Source organism: Pan troglodytes, chromosome 17 (assembly GCF_028858775.2).
Source record: "Pan troglodytes isolate AG18354 chromosome 17, NHGRI_mPanTro3-v2.0_pri, whole genome shotgun sequence".
Classification (NCBI taxonomy): domain Eukaryota; kingdom Metazoa; phylum Chordata; class Mammalia; order Primates; family Hominidae; genus Pan; species Pan troglodytes.
Window position 1 is genome coordinate 73,800,753 of NC_072415.2, and position 12,191 is coordinate 73,812,943.

At 35.4% G+C, this 12,191-nt stretch overlaps 1 protein-coding gene across 1 annotated transcript in view; it reads left to right on the forward strand.

Moving 5' to 3' along the window:
- Nucleotides 1-12,191, forward strand: part of SERPINB7 (serpin family B member 7) — a 52,042-nt gene that overhangs the window by 9,446 nt on the left and 30,405 nt on the right. The window lies entirely within an intron of this gene.

Genomic DNA, 12,191 nt, shown 5'->3' on the forward strand with positions numbered 1-12,191 from the left:
CAATCACCACTATTTGATCATAAAACAGGAGTTATATAAATATAACAAGATAATATTTTAAAGTAAACATTAAATTTAATTACCTGCATGTTCTTAATATTAGCAGATAATAGTGGATTAAGACGTAGATGACATTTGCCTTGAGGTTAGGTCATATTCCTATTTTTAGATTACCTCAGTAAAAGGGGGGTTTCAGCTACTATAGTGTAGCATAAAACATACTCCTTTAACTGTGGATTTGGGTGAATTGGGGTTAGACTACAAGGTAGATGAAAATCTTGCTCTGGACTGAGATTGGGCACCATTGCTGATAACATATGAGCCTCTGCTTTTCGTAATCAAAGTGCTGACATAATTTTTCTGAGTTATTACAGGAAATTGTTGAAAATTCTATATCTCTACCATGTTTTGTGCTTCAACTTTCCTGCTACTATTTTTTTAACAAGCAGAAATAGTATGCTAACCAATGGAAACAACTAATATATCGTCCAGAAAGTAATTTAGTTACTAGAATAAACTGTTCTTAGAATTTCTGCTGTTATTATGTAACTATTTAATAATTTTCAATCTAACATGGTTTTATGTTGGAGCTGGTCTAAATATTGTAATATTTAAAAAATTGGTAAGTAATCCACCTTTCATTTATGAGACAATCTAAAAATAGGTTTGTCTTCTTTTAAAATAATTCTGATGAAGTCACAGCCAGAAGCTAAATTTGGTAGTGGTCAAATTCATCATGTGCTGCCTAAAGGATGATACTAATCCAAAAATTAAATATCTGATGTTAAACTGTTATGGAAATATGAAGCACTTACAAAGAGTACCTTAAATAATAAAAAGTCAGAGAATGAAGTTAAAGGCTAAAGAATGAGTTTCAGCTTTCACTGGTGCCTTTGACTTGGGTTTAATAAGGCAGAAATTATTGGCCATTGGGTAAATAATATTGTAGCTACTTTTCTTTATTAAAAATCATGTCCTGTGAACATGAACTAATTACTTTACTAAATCAAGGAAATTTCTAATGTCTTAAATCCTAACATTTCACCATGCTATTCTTTGAGAATTCCATGACTTGGGAATGCATTTCAGGCCAATGAACCCAGAAAAGAACAAGTTCGACCTGTGTTACTAAATGGGTCACTGTAGAGAATTGCATTACAATACAATTGTATAGTATTTCCCAAGTTATGAAAACAGAAACTCTGCATGCCATTTCTATGGTATGAGCTAAATTAGAGGCAGGCCCTAGAGTGAAGCTTACTCAACCTTCAGGGAAAAGAAACAAATTTTCCCAAGAGTTGAATTCTTATAAGTGATTATTAACCTGATAGGCTTGGATGAATTTTTCTCTATCACTTACAGCCGTGGTTCCCAATATCTTGGGTAGGATTATGTGAGGGCAGTGGGATTTGGTTTGCTAAACTAAGAAGGTGTTACCACTCTACTGTTCTGTGGGCCTTAGCCCAATTACTGTGTCTGGGGATTTCAAAAACAAATTGTTTTCTGACTAATTCATATTCAAATAAACATATGAGTGACAAAGTGGTTTGGCCCTTTCTTGAAGGAACTCATGTTTCTGCTTATTTGAGCTCTGACTGTCCCTATCCATGTGGCTGCTGAGTGGAGAGTCAAGAGGAAACTTCTCACTCATCTCTCAGGAGGGGCTGTTCCCAAGCACCAAGGCTATTCTTAGGTAACAGGTGACTCGATGTGTTTTTAAAATCATAGAAATTAATAATTCCACTATACTCTCCAGTCAGGTATTTCTCTCGAAAAATAAACACTGAAATATACTCTTATTAAACAATTTTAATTTGCAAAAAAAATGGACATATGAATGGAGCAGAGTGTAACTCAGAAATAGACTGTTAGAAAGTTAAAACAGCTTGTGATGCATGGGCATCACACATCTTTTGGGAAAAGAGAGCTTAAAGAAATAATAGTGGTATATTTGATTAACCACTATTATTATTATTACATGTGTGTATCATCACCTCATATCTAAAGATTACAGAAGGCAAGAAAATAAAACAAAATCAATTACCAGAAGAGGTGAGTAATTAGGCATTGGATCACAGAGTAGGAAAGGAGTTTCTAAACATAAATCACAGAAAAAATGATATATTTTTCACTATGTAAAATATAAATTACATCTATGTTAAAATTATCAACAGAAATTTAAAAGACCATAAACAAATTGCAGAATTTGTTTATGACAAATAAAATATTCTGAGCTCTCTGTGATTCCTTTGTTTTTTTCCTTCATAGTCACCTCCCACAATTGTAGATTCAACTATGTGTGAATAGCCAATAAGCACCTCAAACTTAAGTCCCCAAATCTCATTCTCTGCAATACTCCACATCTTAGAAAAATGTTACAAACTCTTGTTCAATTACCAAAGCCATAAGTCCAGATGTTATCTTGCTTTTTTCATTTTCTTCCCTTTCCTTATAAAATCCGTCAGTGTAGCCTGAAGATTCTACTTCCTAAATTTATCTGGAGTACATTTTCTCCATCTCTGATGGCACTCCGTGGTCCACATCACTATTATTTCTTGCCTAGTCTGTTCAAATAGCCTGTCTTTTGTTTGTTTTGTTTCCACTCTTGTCCATCTCTGATTTGTTTTCTAGAGCAGCTAGAGTGTTATTTTTTTAAAAAGTAAGATAAGAATAAGCCATCTCTTGCTTAAAATATTTCACTAGCTTCCCTTCCCATTTAGGATAAAATTCAAATTCTTTCTGACGGCCTATAGCCTCTACACAGTCCCTGGTTTTCCTCATCCTATGCCACTCTTCTTGCTGTTCTTTCTTTCTAGAATGCTCTCTCCCTTCCTCTCCTGCTCATACACTGCAGCTCCATTCTTATATTTTAGATCCTGACTTAGATTTATTTCCTTAGAAATGCCTCCATTGACATTACAATCTAAATAAGTGATTCCCATCCTATTATTCTCTTTCTAGAAACCGATTTTTTTCCTTCATAGCACTTATTATTTATAGCATGTGTTTAATGTATTAGGATTAATTTGACAGGTTTCAAGCAGCTGAAAAACAGCATTTTTTCATGTAATTAGAAGTTTAGAGTTAGGTAAGGGGTTGCTGGTCTTGCCGTTAGTGGCTCAAGGCTATCAGGACAGATGTCTCTGTAATTCCTTTGTTCTTTCCTTCAGTGTCTCTGTCCCCAATCACAAGGATGCTGCTCTACCTCCTGCATCCTACATTCCAGGGAAGAGCAGTGAAGAGCATAGGATAAAATGGGCACCTAACAACTGTGTAACTCCTCTCTTGGAAAAGTTTCCTGGAAGCCATAGACAGAAGCTTCTACTTGCATGACTATTTGTCAGAATCTAGACACATGTTCCTCCCCATCTACAAGGGAGGAGGGAATTCTTTCGTTTGTTTTTAAACTGGGCACAATGGCTTCTCCCGTTTCCCATTAGTTTTCTTTCAACTAAACAAAATTTAGTTTCCTTTAAAAGAAAAAGAGGGAGAATGAACCTTGGGTATTAACATTCTTGGATACAGTGTGTATGTTTGTTTACCAAATTCCTGTTTTTCCTAACTTTTAAAAGAAGAAATCATGTTTTATTTTTTCCAAAAATGTATATACCCATGGCCTACATTTGGGTAAGCATTCAATAAATTGTTGGACAATAAAACTTACTGAGAATGGTGGCATAGCACTTCCTGAACTTTCCAGTTCAGGGATGCTATGTTGAGGTGGTCTAGTTTGCACTTGAAGGCTAAACTTTTGCTCATGCCCTTGGGGATCATTTTGCAGGAATGTTCTTCTGAAATTATCTTTCCCTTTCTCCTTCACCATCTATTATTCTTCCACTAGATGATTCCCAAAGCAAACAAGATGACTTATTATCTCCCAACTTAAAAAGATATATCTATATGCTGATTGCTACCTTCCCAACCCAGCCCTGACTTCTTTCCTGAACTGGATAAAACTATCTGTCTGACATTACCATCTAAAGGCTGCTCAAACCATTATCAAAACAACTTTCAATTCCCTCTAGTCATCTGCATTTTGGTAAAAAGCAAAGCAACTAGTTACATAAACCAAAGAACCTTGAAGTGATTCTTTTTTCTACTTCTTTCATTACCTTCCACATCCAATCAGCAAGTTCTGCTAAATACACTTTCAACTTTGCGTAAATCCATTACTTTTCTCCATCTCCACGGCTACATCTCTGTTCACAGCATGGTTAGCCTTCTCCTGTCCTATGCTGAGTAAGAGTAGAGGCTGTCGTTCCAGGCCACTCTTGCTGGATAACCATGGACCTACACAGGTCCAGCTGGGGACTGTGATGTGAAAGAATAGAGGCAATGGAGAGAAAAAAAATATGCAGAGATTTCCCACACATTCGCCGAACTTTTTAGAGCTCTCTTTTCTGCTACTCAAGCCAGAACCAGAGGGCTTCTCCTGAATTTCACTCTGTCTGCTTCACAATACTCAATTCAGAGTTCTGGGGTGGGCTGAGTTAAATAAATACATGTATTTATTCAGGATGGGAATAATAGAGGGGAAAAAAGTTAAGCTCACCATTGTCTTGATTGTATTTAGAATTCTGTTCTTCCCAGATCAATCTGTTGATATTTGCTTTTTAGAGTTTTCAAATATCCATCTACACATTCTGTCCAGGTCTTATAGTTGAGTCTGTGGGAAATAAAAGAAAGACTGTGTTTCCTCCCTCGCCTTTTCCTTGGAGTGTTAATAGATTATACTAACAGGCTTTCTAATATTGAACCAGCCTTGCATTACTAACATAAATCCTTCTTGGTTGTGATGTATTATAATTTTTATATATTGCTGGGTTTGATTTACTAATATTTTATTCTGGATTTTCCAGCTCATAAATGAGCTGGAAACTGTTATTTCTCATTTTCTGGAAAAGATTGTGTAATATTGGTGTTATCTCTTCTCTGAATATTTGGTAGAATTCTCTAAGAAAACCATCTGGGACTTGAGATTTCTATTTTGGAGTTTAAAACTACATATTTAATTTTGATAGGTATAGAACTATTCAGGTGATTTGTTTAATATGGGGTGAGTTTTGGTAGTTTGAGGTTTTCCACAGCTTTGGTCTAGCTTTTCTAAGTTGTTAAATTTATGTGCTTAAAGTTATTCCTAGTGTTTTTAAAAAAATTCTTTTAATATCTGTGAGGTCTGTGAAGTCTGAAGGTCTCTTTTCTTCCTGATATTGAGAATTTATATGTTCTCTTTCTTTTTAGTGACAGTCTTGTTAGGGGCTAAATCTTATTGATTAATTTAGGAAATTATCTTTTGGATTAATTGATTTTCTGTATTGTTTTTATGGATTACTGCTCTTTTCTTTATGATTTTCTTGTTTCTGTTTGTTTTTAGTTTATTTTGCTCTTGTCCTAGTTCCTTTAAGTGAAAATATAGATTATTGGTTTGAGACTGTTCTTCACTTTTTTTTTATTCTGTAGATCATTCTACCCTTTTTTTCTTGCTTATCTATAACCTTCTGCTCCAATAGTGAGAAAATTTGACTCGCACCATCTTTCATCCATTTATTTCATCACTCCATTCCACTATACATGTATAATGATATCAGAATTATTTACCTATACTCCTGTGAGAAACACCTTTATTACTGGACCACAGTGCTTATGTGCAGTGTCTTTTGCCTTTAGTCTTACAAACTCCACTCATTTCCAAAGTCACTTAGGTTCATGCCTTTTCCCTTTCAGTGAGTTTGTTTCATACATTTGTGATATAATTAGATATTTTTGTTACATTTTGCATGTCTTTCTTCCTATTAAGATTTTGAAAAGTCAGCTTTATTGAACTACAATTATGCATAATAAATTGCATAGATTTAAAATGTAATTCAATGAGCTCTGACAAATGCAAAAAAATTTGCCACACCCAGGAAACCACTGCCACCATCAATTCATAGAATGTTTCCATCACCCCCAAAACTCCCCAAGGTCCCTTTGCCATCTGTCCTCCCTCCAGCCCTGGACCCAGTCTACTACTAAGCTCTTTGTTATCATAAATCAGATTATGGTTTTGTTTTAGGGATTTTGAAATTCATCCACAGTTTTGAATGTATCAATAATTTGCTCTTTTAAAAAAAGGACTAGTATTCCATTGTCTGGCTATACCACAATTTATCTTTATTTTATTTAACACCTGTTGAGGAATATTTGGTTTGTTTAAAGTTTTTAGCTATCGTGAATGAATGAAGCTACTGTAACACTTATGTACAAGCACTTTTGTGCAAATAATCTTTCTTTTTCCTTGGGTAAATAACTTGGAGTTACAACTCAATGACATAATGTTAGATGTTTTATTGGTGTCTCACAAGTTCTTGAAGAGAGATGAACAGAAAATTTGAAATTAAATGAAAAAGAAAAATTGATTGAAAAATTTCTGTTGATCTCTCTAAAAGTTTCTTTATTTTTTCCATCATTTTCATTACTACATTTTGATTTTTATTATTGTATTTTTTATTCTAAAATTTCTATTTGCTATTACTATCTATTTTCTATTTTCCCACTTATTATAAAAGTGTCTGAAACCACTTGTTAGAACCTTTTTAAAATAGCTGCTTTAAAATCCTTGTCAGATAATTCTAAAATCTGTCTCATCTTGGTGTTGACATCTGCTGATTGTCTTTTGCCATATGAATTGAGATTTTCCTGGTTTTTGGTTTGACAAGTATTTTGTATTATGTCCTGGACATTTTGAGTATTATATAATGAGACTCTGGTTCCTGTTTAAATCTACTTTTTAAATAGACAGCAATGGTTTTAATGATAATTGGTGAGTTCTGGTTTTAATGGCAATTTAATTGTCAAAATCTTTGTAGTCCTACTCTCATCTGCCCTGTTTTTGCACTACCCAGCAGTCAATCTGAAACTATATCATAATTTAGTCAACAAAGCTTTTGCTCTATTGATTCTGTTCATTTTCACAGATTAATGGAACAGTGATGAACTCAGGACTTCATATACAAATTTAAATCATTCTTTTCTCCATCTCTCACTTCTTTATGATTGTCCTCAAACCCTCTACCTGGGAGGGGAAGGGGTGCTACACTTTTGCTAGTGTCTACTTTCTTCAGGGTGGTAGTTGACAGGATCCCACCTCACGACTTTGTGCACACAGTGTGAGTGGAAGGGGAAGGGCTTTGTTATCTGTGTCTGCAGTCACCATCAAAGGATGGAGGCAGGACACTGCCGCTTCTGCTTGTGTTTGCTTAGTGTAGAGTGGGATTGTCATTATGGTTCTACCCTACAGTTTTTACAGCAACCAGGCCAGTGGGGAGGATAGAGGGTGTTGCTTCTCTTGTGGCATCTGCTTGTAGTGGGGTGATTATCATCCAAAGGATTCTTCTTCTTTCCGGACCTCTGGTTAGAGAGATTTTATCCCTGCCCCTATTAGTATTATAGCTGCAGGGTGTGGTTCGCAATAGCACCTAGGCTGGAATGTAAAGGAAAACAACAACAACAACAACAAATGTAATACTAAGTGGCCCCTCAAGTCCTGAGATTCCTGGCCAATCTTCCTTCTTTTCTTCCCCTTTTAGAGTTTTCTCATAGTTACTCTATGGCTTTTGTCCAGAAATTTTAGTTGTAATTAGCAGGAAAGAATATGGTGGAGTGTGTTTTTCATATCTTGACGCAAACTGGAAGCTATTGTCATTATTATTATTATTATTATTATTAAATTCTTGTAATTTCAGTTTCTATTTAACTTTTACTCAGGAATTAATGACAGGATTTTTACTATCCATGTGAAGGAACATGTGAGTTTTTCTGCTGTTGTTGATAGTAAACTCTAGTTTTATTGAATGTGATCAGAGAGTATTGTTTGTAATATTCTTCCTTTATTAAAGTTACTGATATTTTCTTTGTGACTTATATGTGATGAATTTCTATGCATGAGCCACGGGCATTTGAGATGACTGTGTTCTCTACTATTAGGGTATAGAGTTCAATAGATTCATATTTAACATACTGATTATGTTGTTTAAATCTTTTACAACCTTACTTTATTTTATTTCCAGTCTGCACATGCACACACACACACACACACACTCACTCACACAGAGAGATTCCATAAAATTTTATTCATCTTCGTTGGAACAAAGGGGGCTGATAGTCTGAGAAGATCTTGCCAGAGTGGAAGAAAAACCGAACTTCCAAAAGATGTGCATGCAGTTTGCGTGGTGGGGTGGGTAGGTCACATGGCACTGGGTGCTTTAGGAATGGGGATACTGTGAACATGTACAAGAAAGTAAGAGACAAAAGGGAAAGGGAGGCATAATTGTTGTGAGGAAACAGTGCATTTGAAGAGAGACGGAAGGTATTTAGTTGCTGATGTGAGTGAAAGTTCGGGGATGGGAAGAAATATTTTAAAAGAATGTAGGAAGTACTTTTGATGTTGGCATGCTTTGTGAAATCCTTAGGGAGGTCTCTTTAAGGAAGCCTAAGTGAATGAAATGGGACTTGTGTTTTCTTTGAATATGGTTTCCTGCATAGACTGGATCCTGGCGGCTCCCAGTTTTTATTCTCAGTTTTTACTTTTATTTTATATCTTATTTATAATGATTGATAGAATTGTAAATGAAATGACCACAATAAGATAAACTTTTAATAGTTTCCTAATCTTATTAGACTTCCCATTAGTTTATACTTATTTCATGTGTTCTTATATGTTTCACATACACAGAACATATTGTTTTTTTCTTAAAGACAGAATTGATACATGCTATTGCAACCTCTGCCCATAAATTAAAGGCATCCTTCTAAGGGTTCGCACGGGTTGGAAATTTATTACTCCAAAAATAGTCAGGAAACTACTCTGAGTTGAAAGGGTTTACTTTTGTTTTTGATAAGGTTATATATGGGATTCTCTGTTTCTCATAGACCCTTATGAGAACAGATGGACTGATTTTTTTAAGCAGATTTTGTGGGGATATTTATGAATAAGTCAAGATAGCAGCCATATTGTCTTCTGACTTCTAAGGATAAGTTTAAAAGGATGTAGTGGGAGACAAGCCCAGAAATGATCAGGAAGGCTTCATGGTTCAAAAAGAAAAAAAAAAAAATCGTAGGCACCCTAGGATCTATTTCAGCTGCTTCTTTTTTTTTTTAACTTTTATTTTAAGTTCAGGAGTACATGTGCAGGTTTGTTATATAGGTAAACTGCATGTCGGCAGGGACGTTGTATAGAGATTATTTCCTCTCTTAGGTAATAAGCATATACTTGAGGGTGGAGGGCGGGAGAAGGGAGAGCATCAACTGCTTCTTATTTGAGAAAGACACAACACAAACTTTCTGAGCCCTACTTTTCTCATTTGTAAAATGGGAGACTTCAACTTAAATAATGTCTGAAGTTTCCTTTAGCTTACTATCTATCTATCTATTAATAAAGGAAAAATTGGATATATATTTACTTTCAAGGCCACTGAATTTGCATATTTAATTAAAATTAAAGTGAGGATTTAAGCATCACTCTGCAAATGGAAGAATATAGGTAGAGGTTTTAAAGCTCCCATCTACAAACACAACAATAATTTTAAAGGATAAGAAAATAGAGGCTTGTAGGAAAATTAAATACATCATTTATATTTAACTTTGCCACTGAAACTGGTCAAGGTAAAGCTTAATAAATTTAAAGGTTTAGAATATTTACTTTTTCATGACAAATAATGACATTCAAAACGTGTTGATAAAATAATTTAGGAGGTGAAATGGGACCAATTACTGCATTTCTTTGGGAAGTTGAAATCTGAGGTAGAAAGTGAACTTTAATTTTCTTCTAAAATTAGATTTGGATTTTGTTTAGGAAACCTCCCTGTGTTTGTTCATGAATCTCATAGAACCAAAAGGTTTAAATAGAAAAGGTAGCACTGATAACAATAGTGATTCTTCAAGACTCGATTCTTCAAGAATTTTCCATTTATTATTATGTTGGTTGGGGCCACGACAACGTGATGAAATGATGTAGCACAAATAAGTGGAAACCAACAAGGCCTCCTGCAGTTGGAATTCTGATCAGAGAGATGATAGGAAGTTCCACTGACTGCATTCATTTAAATGCATAAGGACAATATTATATCATGTTATTTATTGCCAAGTGAAAGCTGAGATTATTCATGTCAAAAGTAAAAGAGAATCAGAAGAAGGAGGAGGAATTATAGCAAAAAGAGAAGAGAGGGTAAATATTTACACGTAAACAAGAGACATAGAGTAACTGAATTCCTTTATGTCCTGCCCACAGTAAAACGACAAAGAATACATCAAGAAGTAAAAATAGACCTAACATGCAATCACTTAGAATGAATTCACATGATAGAATCTGCAATTAAGCCATGGAACTTGCCACTACAAGATTTTCTTCAAATAGATATATTAGAAAAGTTAGATTTGGTAAACAGAGTTTATATAAAAATTTCAATGTCTGGAATTTGGACCAACAAAAACCATATCAAGCAAACAAATAAAACACAAATGACATCAGCTTCCAGGGAATAGGTTTATATATTTTAGGATGTGCAAAGAATATCCCTAATTTGGAACATTAAGTATACCCAGGTCATTTCCATTTTCTGGGCACTACACTAAATCTAGCACCCCTTACCATGCCCTCGCCATTAGTATTCGGTCACCAAAGAATTCTTAAATCTTCAGCCTAACTACAGAGCTCTATGTAACCAGAGTTCACAGCCTTCTCTACTGACACCTCGTGTAATCCTGAATTAATCCCTAGTAGTTTCCTTAAACCCCTCTTCAGCCGTGGGTAAGTGAGGACAAGAGACAGTAAAATGTAGGTTATTACAGTTCATGTTTCCTCATCTATATGCATGAACTGGCAAGGCCAATGGAAATTTGGATTATCATTGTATGGCAAGGGAGAATAATTAATGTAACACGCCAGTCCACATGACTGCTTTCTTCTCATACTTATGTCACTTTGGGATTGGTTAATTGTAAATCAACTGTTGCAAACACAGTAGTGGGAGGGATGTCTGAGTTAATGTGAAGAAGAAAACAATGGTGAGTAGAGCCTTAATTATGGATGACTCTTGGTAATTCCAAGAAGATTATCCAGTATGTGTGTCACGTGGGTCCCTTGCCTTTTACCTATTGACCATTTCACCACTTGAAAGTACTTTATATCCTCAGTAGGTACAAAATAGAAAGGATGTGGGATTCAAAATATTCAGCCTATGAACACTGCAATTAGAATATGGAGAACAGGGAATCCATTTGTAGGCTCATTTTTTTTTATATTAACAACAACCTTCTCCTTCAGAAAGTTCACCACAACTGCTAAATCAAAATTAAATTTCAGGGATTTTCTGCAGCTTTACTTTTCTCTATGATTATTCTACTCATAAACAATCATGAAGGTGAGCAATAACTACTCTATTCGATTTTGGATAAGTTAACAGGACCCCCTTCTTCCTGGGAAAGAGGCAAAATTGCACAAAATTGAGAGGCGAGCAACTGTAAGATGATGGTACCTTCTAATTCCAATAGCTTTTTACAATAGAGAACCCAGTTACTTGGATAAACGTTGGCTGTACTTTTGAAAACACTCAGGCAGAAGGACCAGGCTTGCAGTCACTTCCATGCATAGCAGGTGAAGGTAGGTGCAACATACAGCTCAACCTCATGATGCTACGGCCAGAAACTGAAATGTGTTTTTGCCCCTGTGTGGCATGTTCTGATGGCAAAGGTGTAGGCAACCAACTGGGCCCAACCTACCTTTCCCTACACCTGGTCACTTTTCAAAGTGCAAACCCACTTTAACAAACTCTAGCCTGTATTATAGGAGGAAGGATCTGGGTGGTGCAGAAGTGGCTTTCCATTGCCAGATCAGAAGGGTGGAGGAGAGGCTGGCAGGATGACAAGAATGAATGAACACACCAAGTTTCAGCTCCTATCTGAAGCTGCTCAGTTCAGGTAAGCATTTAGAGAAGCCAGTTGCAATAACTAACAGGGCAAATGTTTCTCTGGAAAATTCCAAGCCAGAGAAAATTGAGAAAAAGAGGGAAGGATGGAAAGCAGTACAAAGAGAAGCCAGCTAAAAAGGTTAGAGGTCCAGATGAAAATCTGAGATTAGAGAATGATAAAAAACATTGTGTGAGATTCTATTTTAGGTCATTATGCTAGGGAAATTTACACAGGATAGGGTTGAA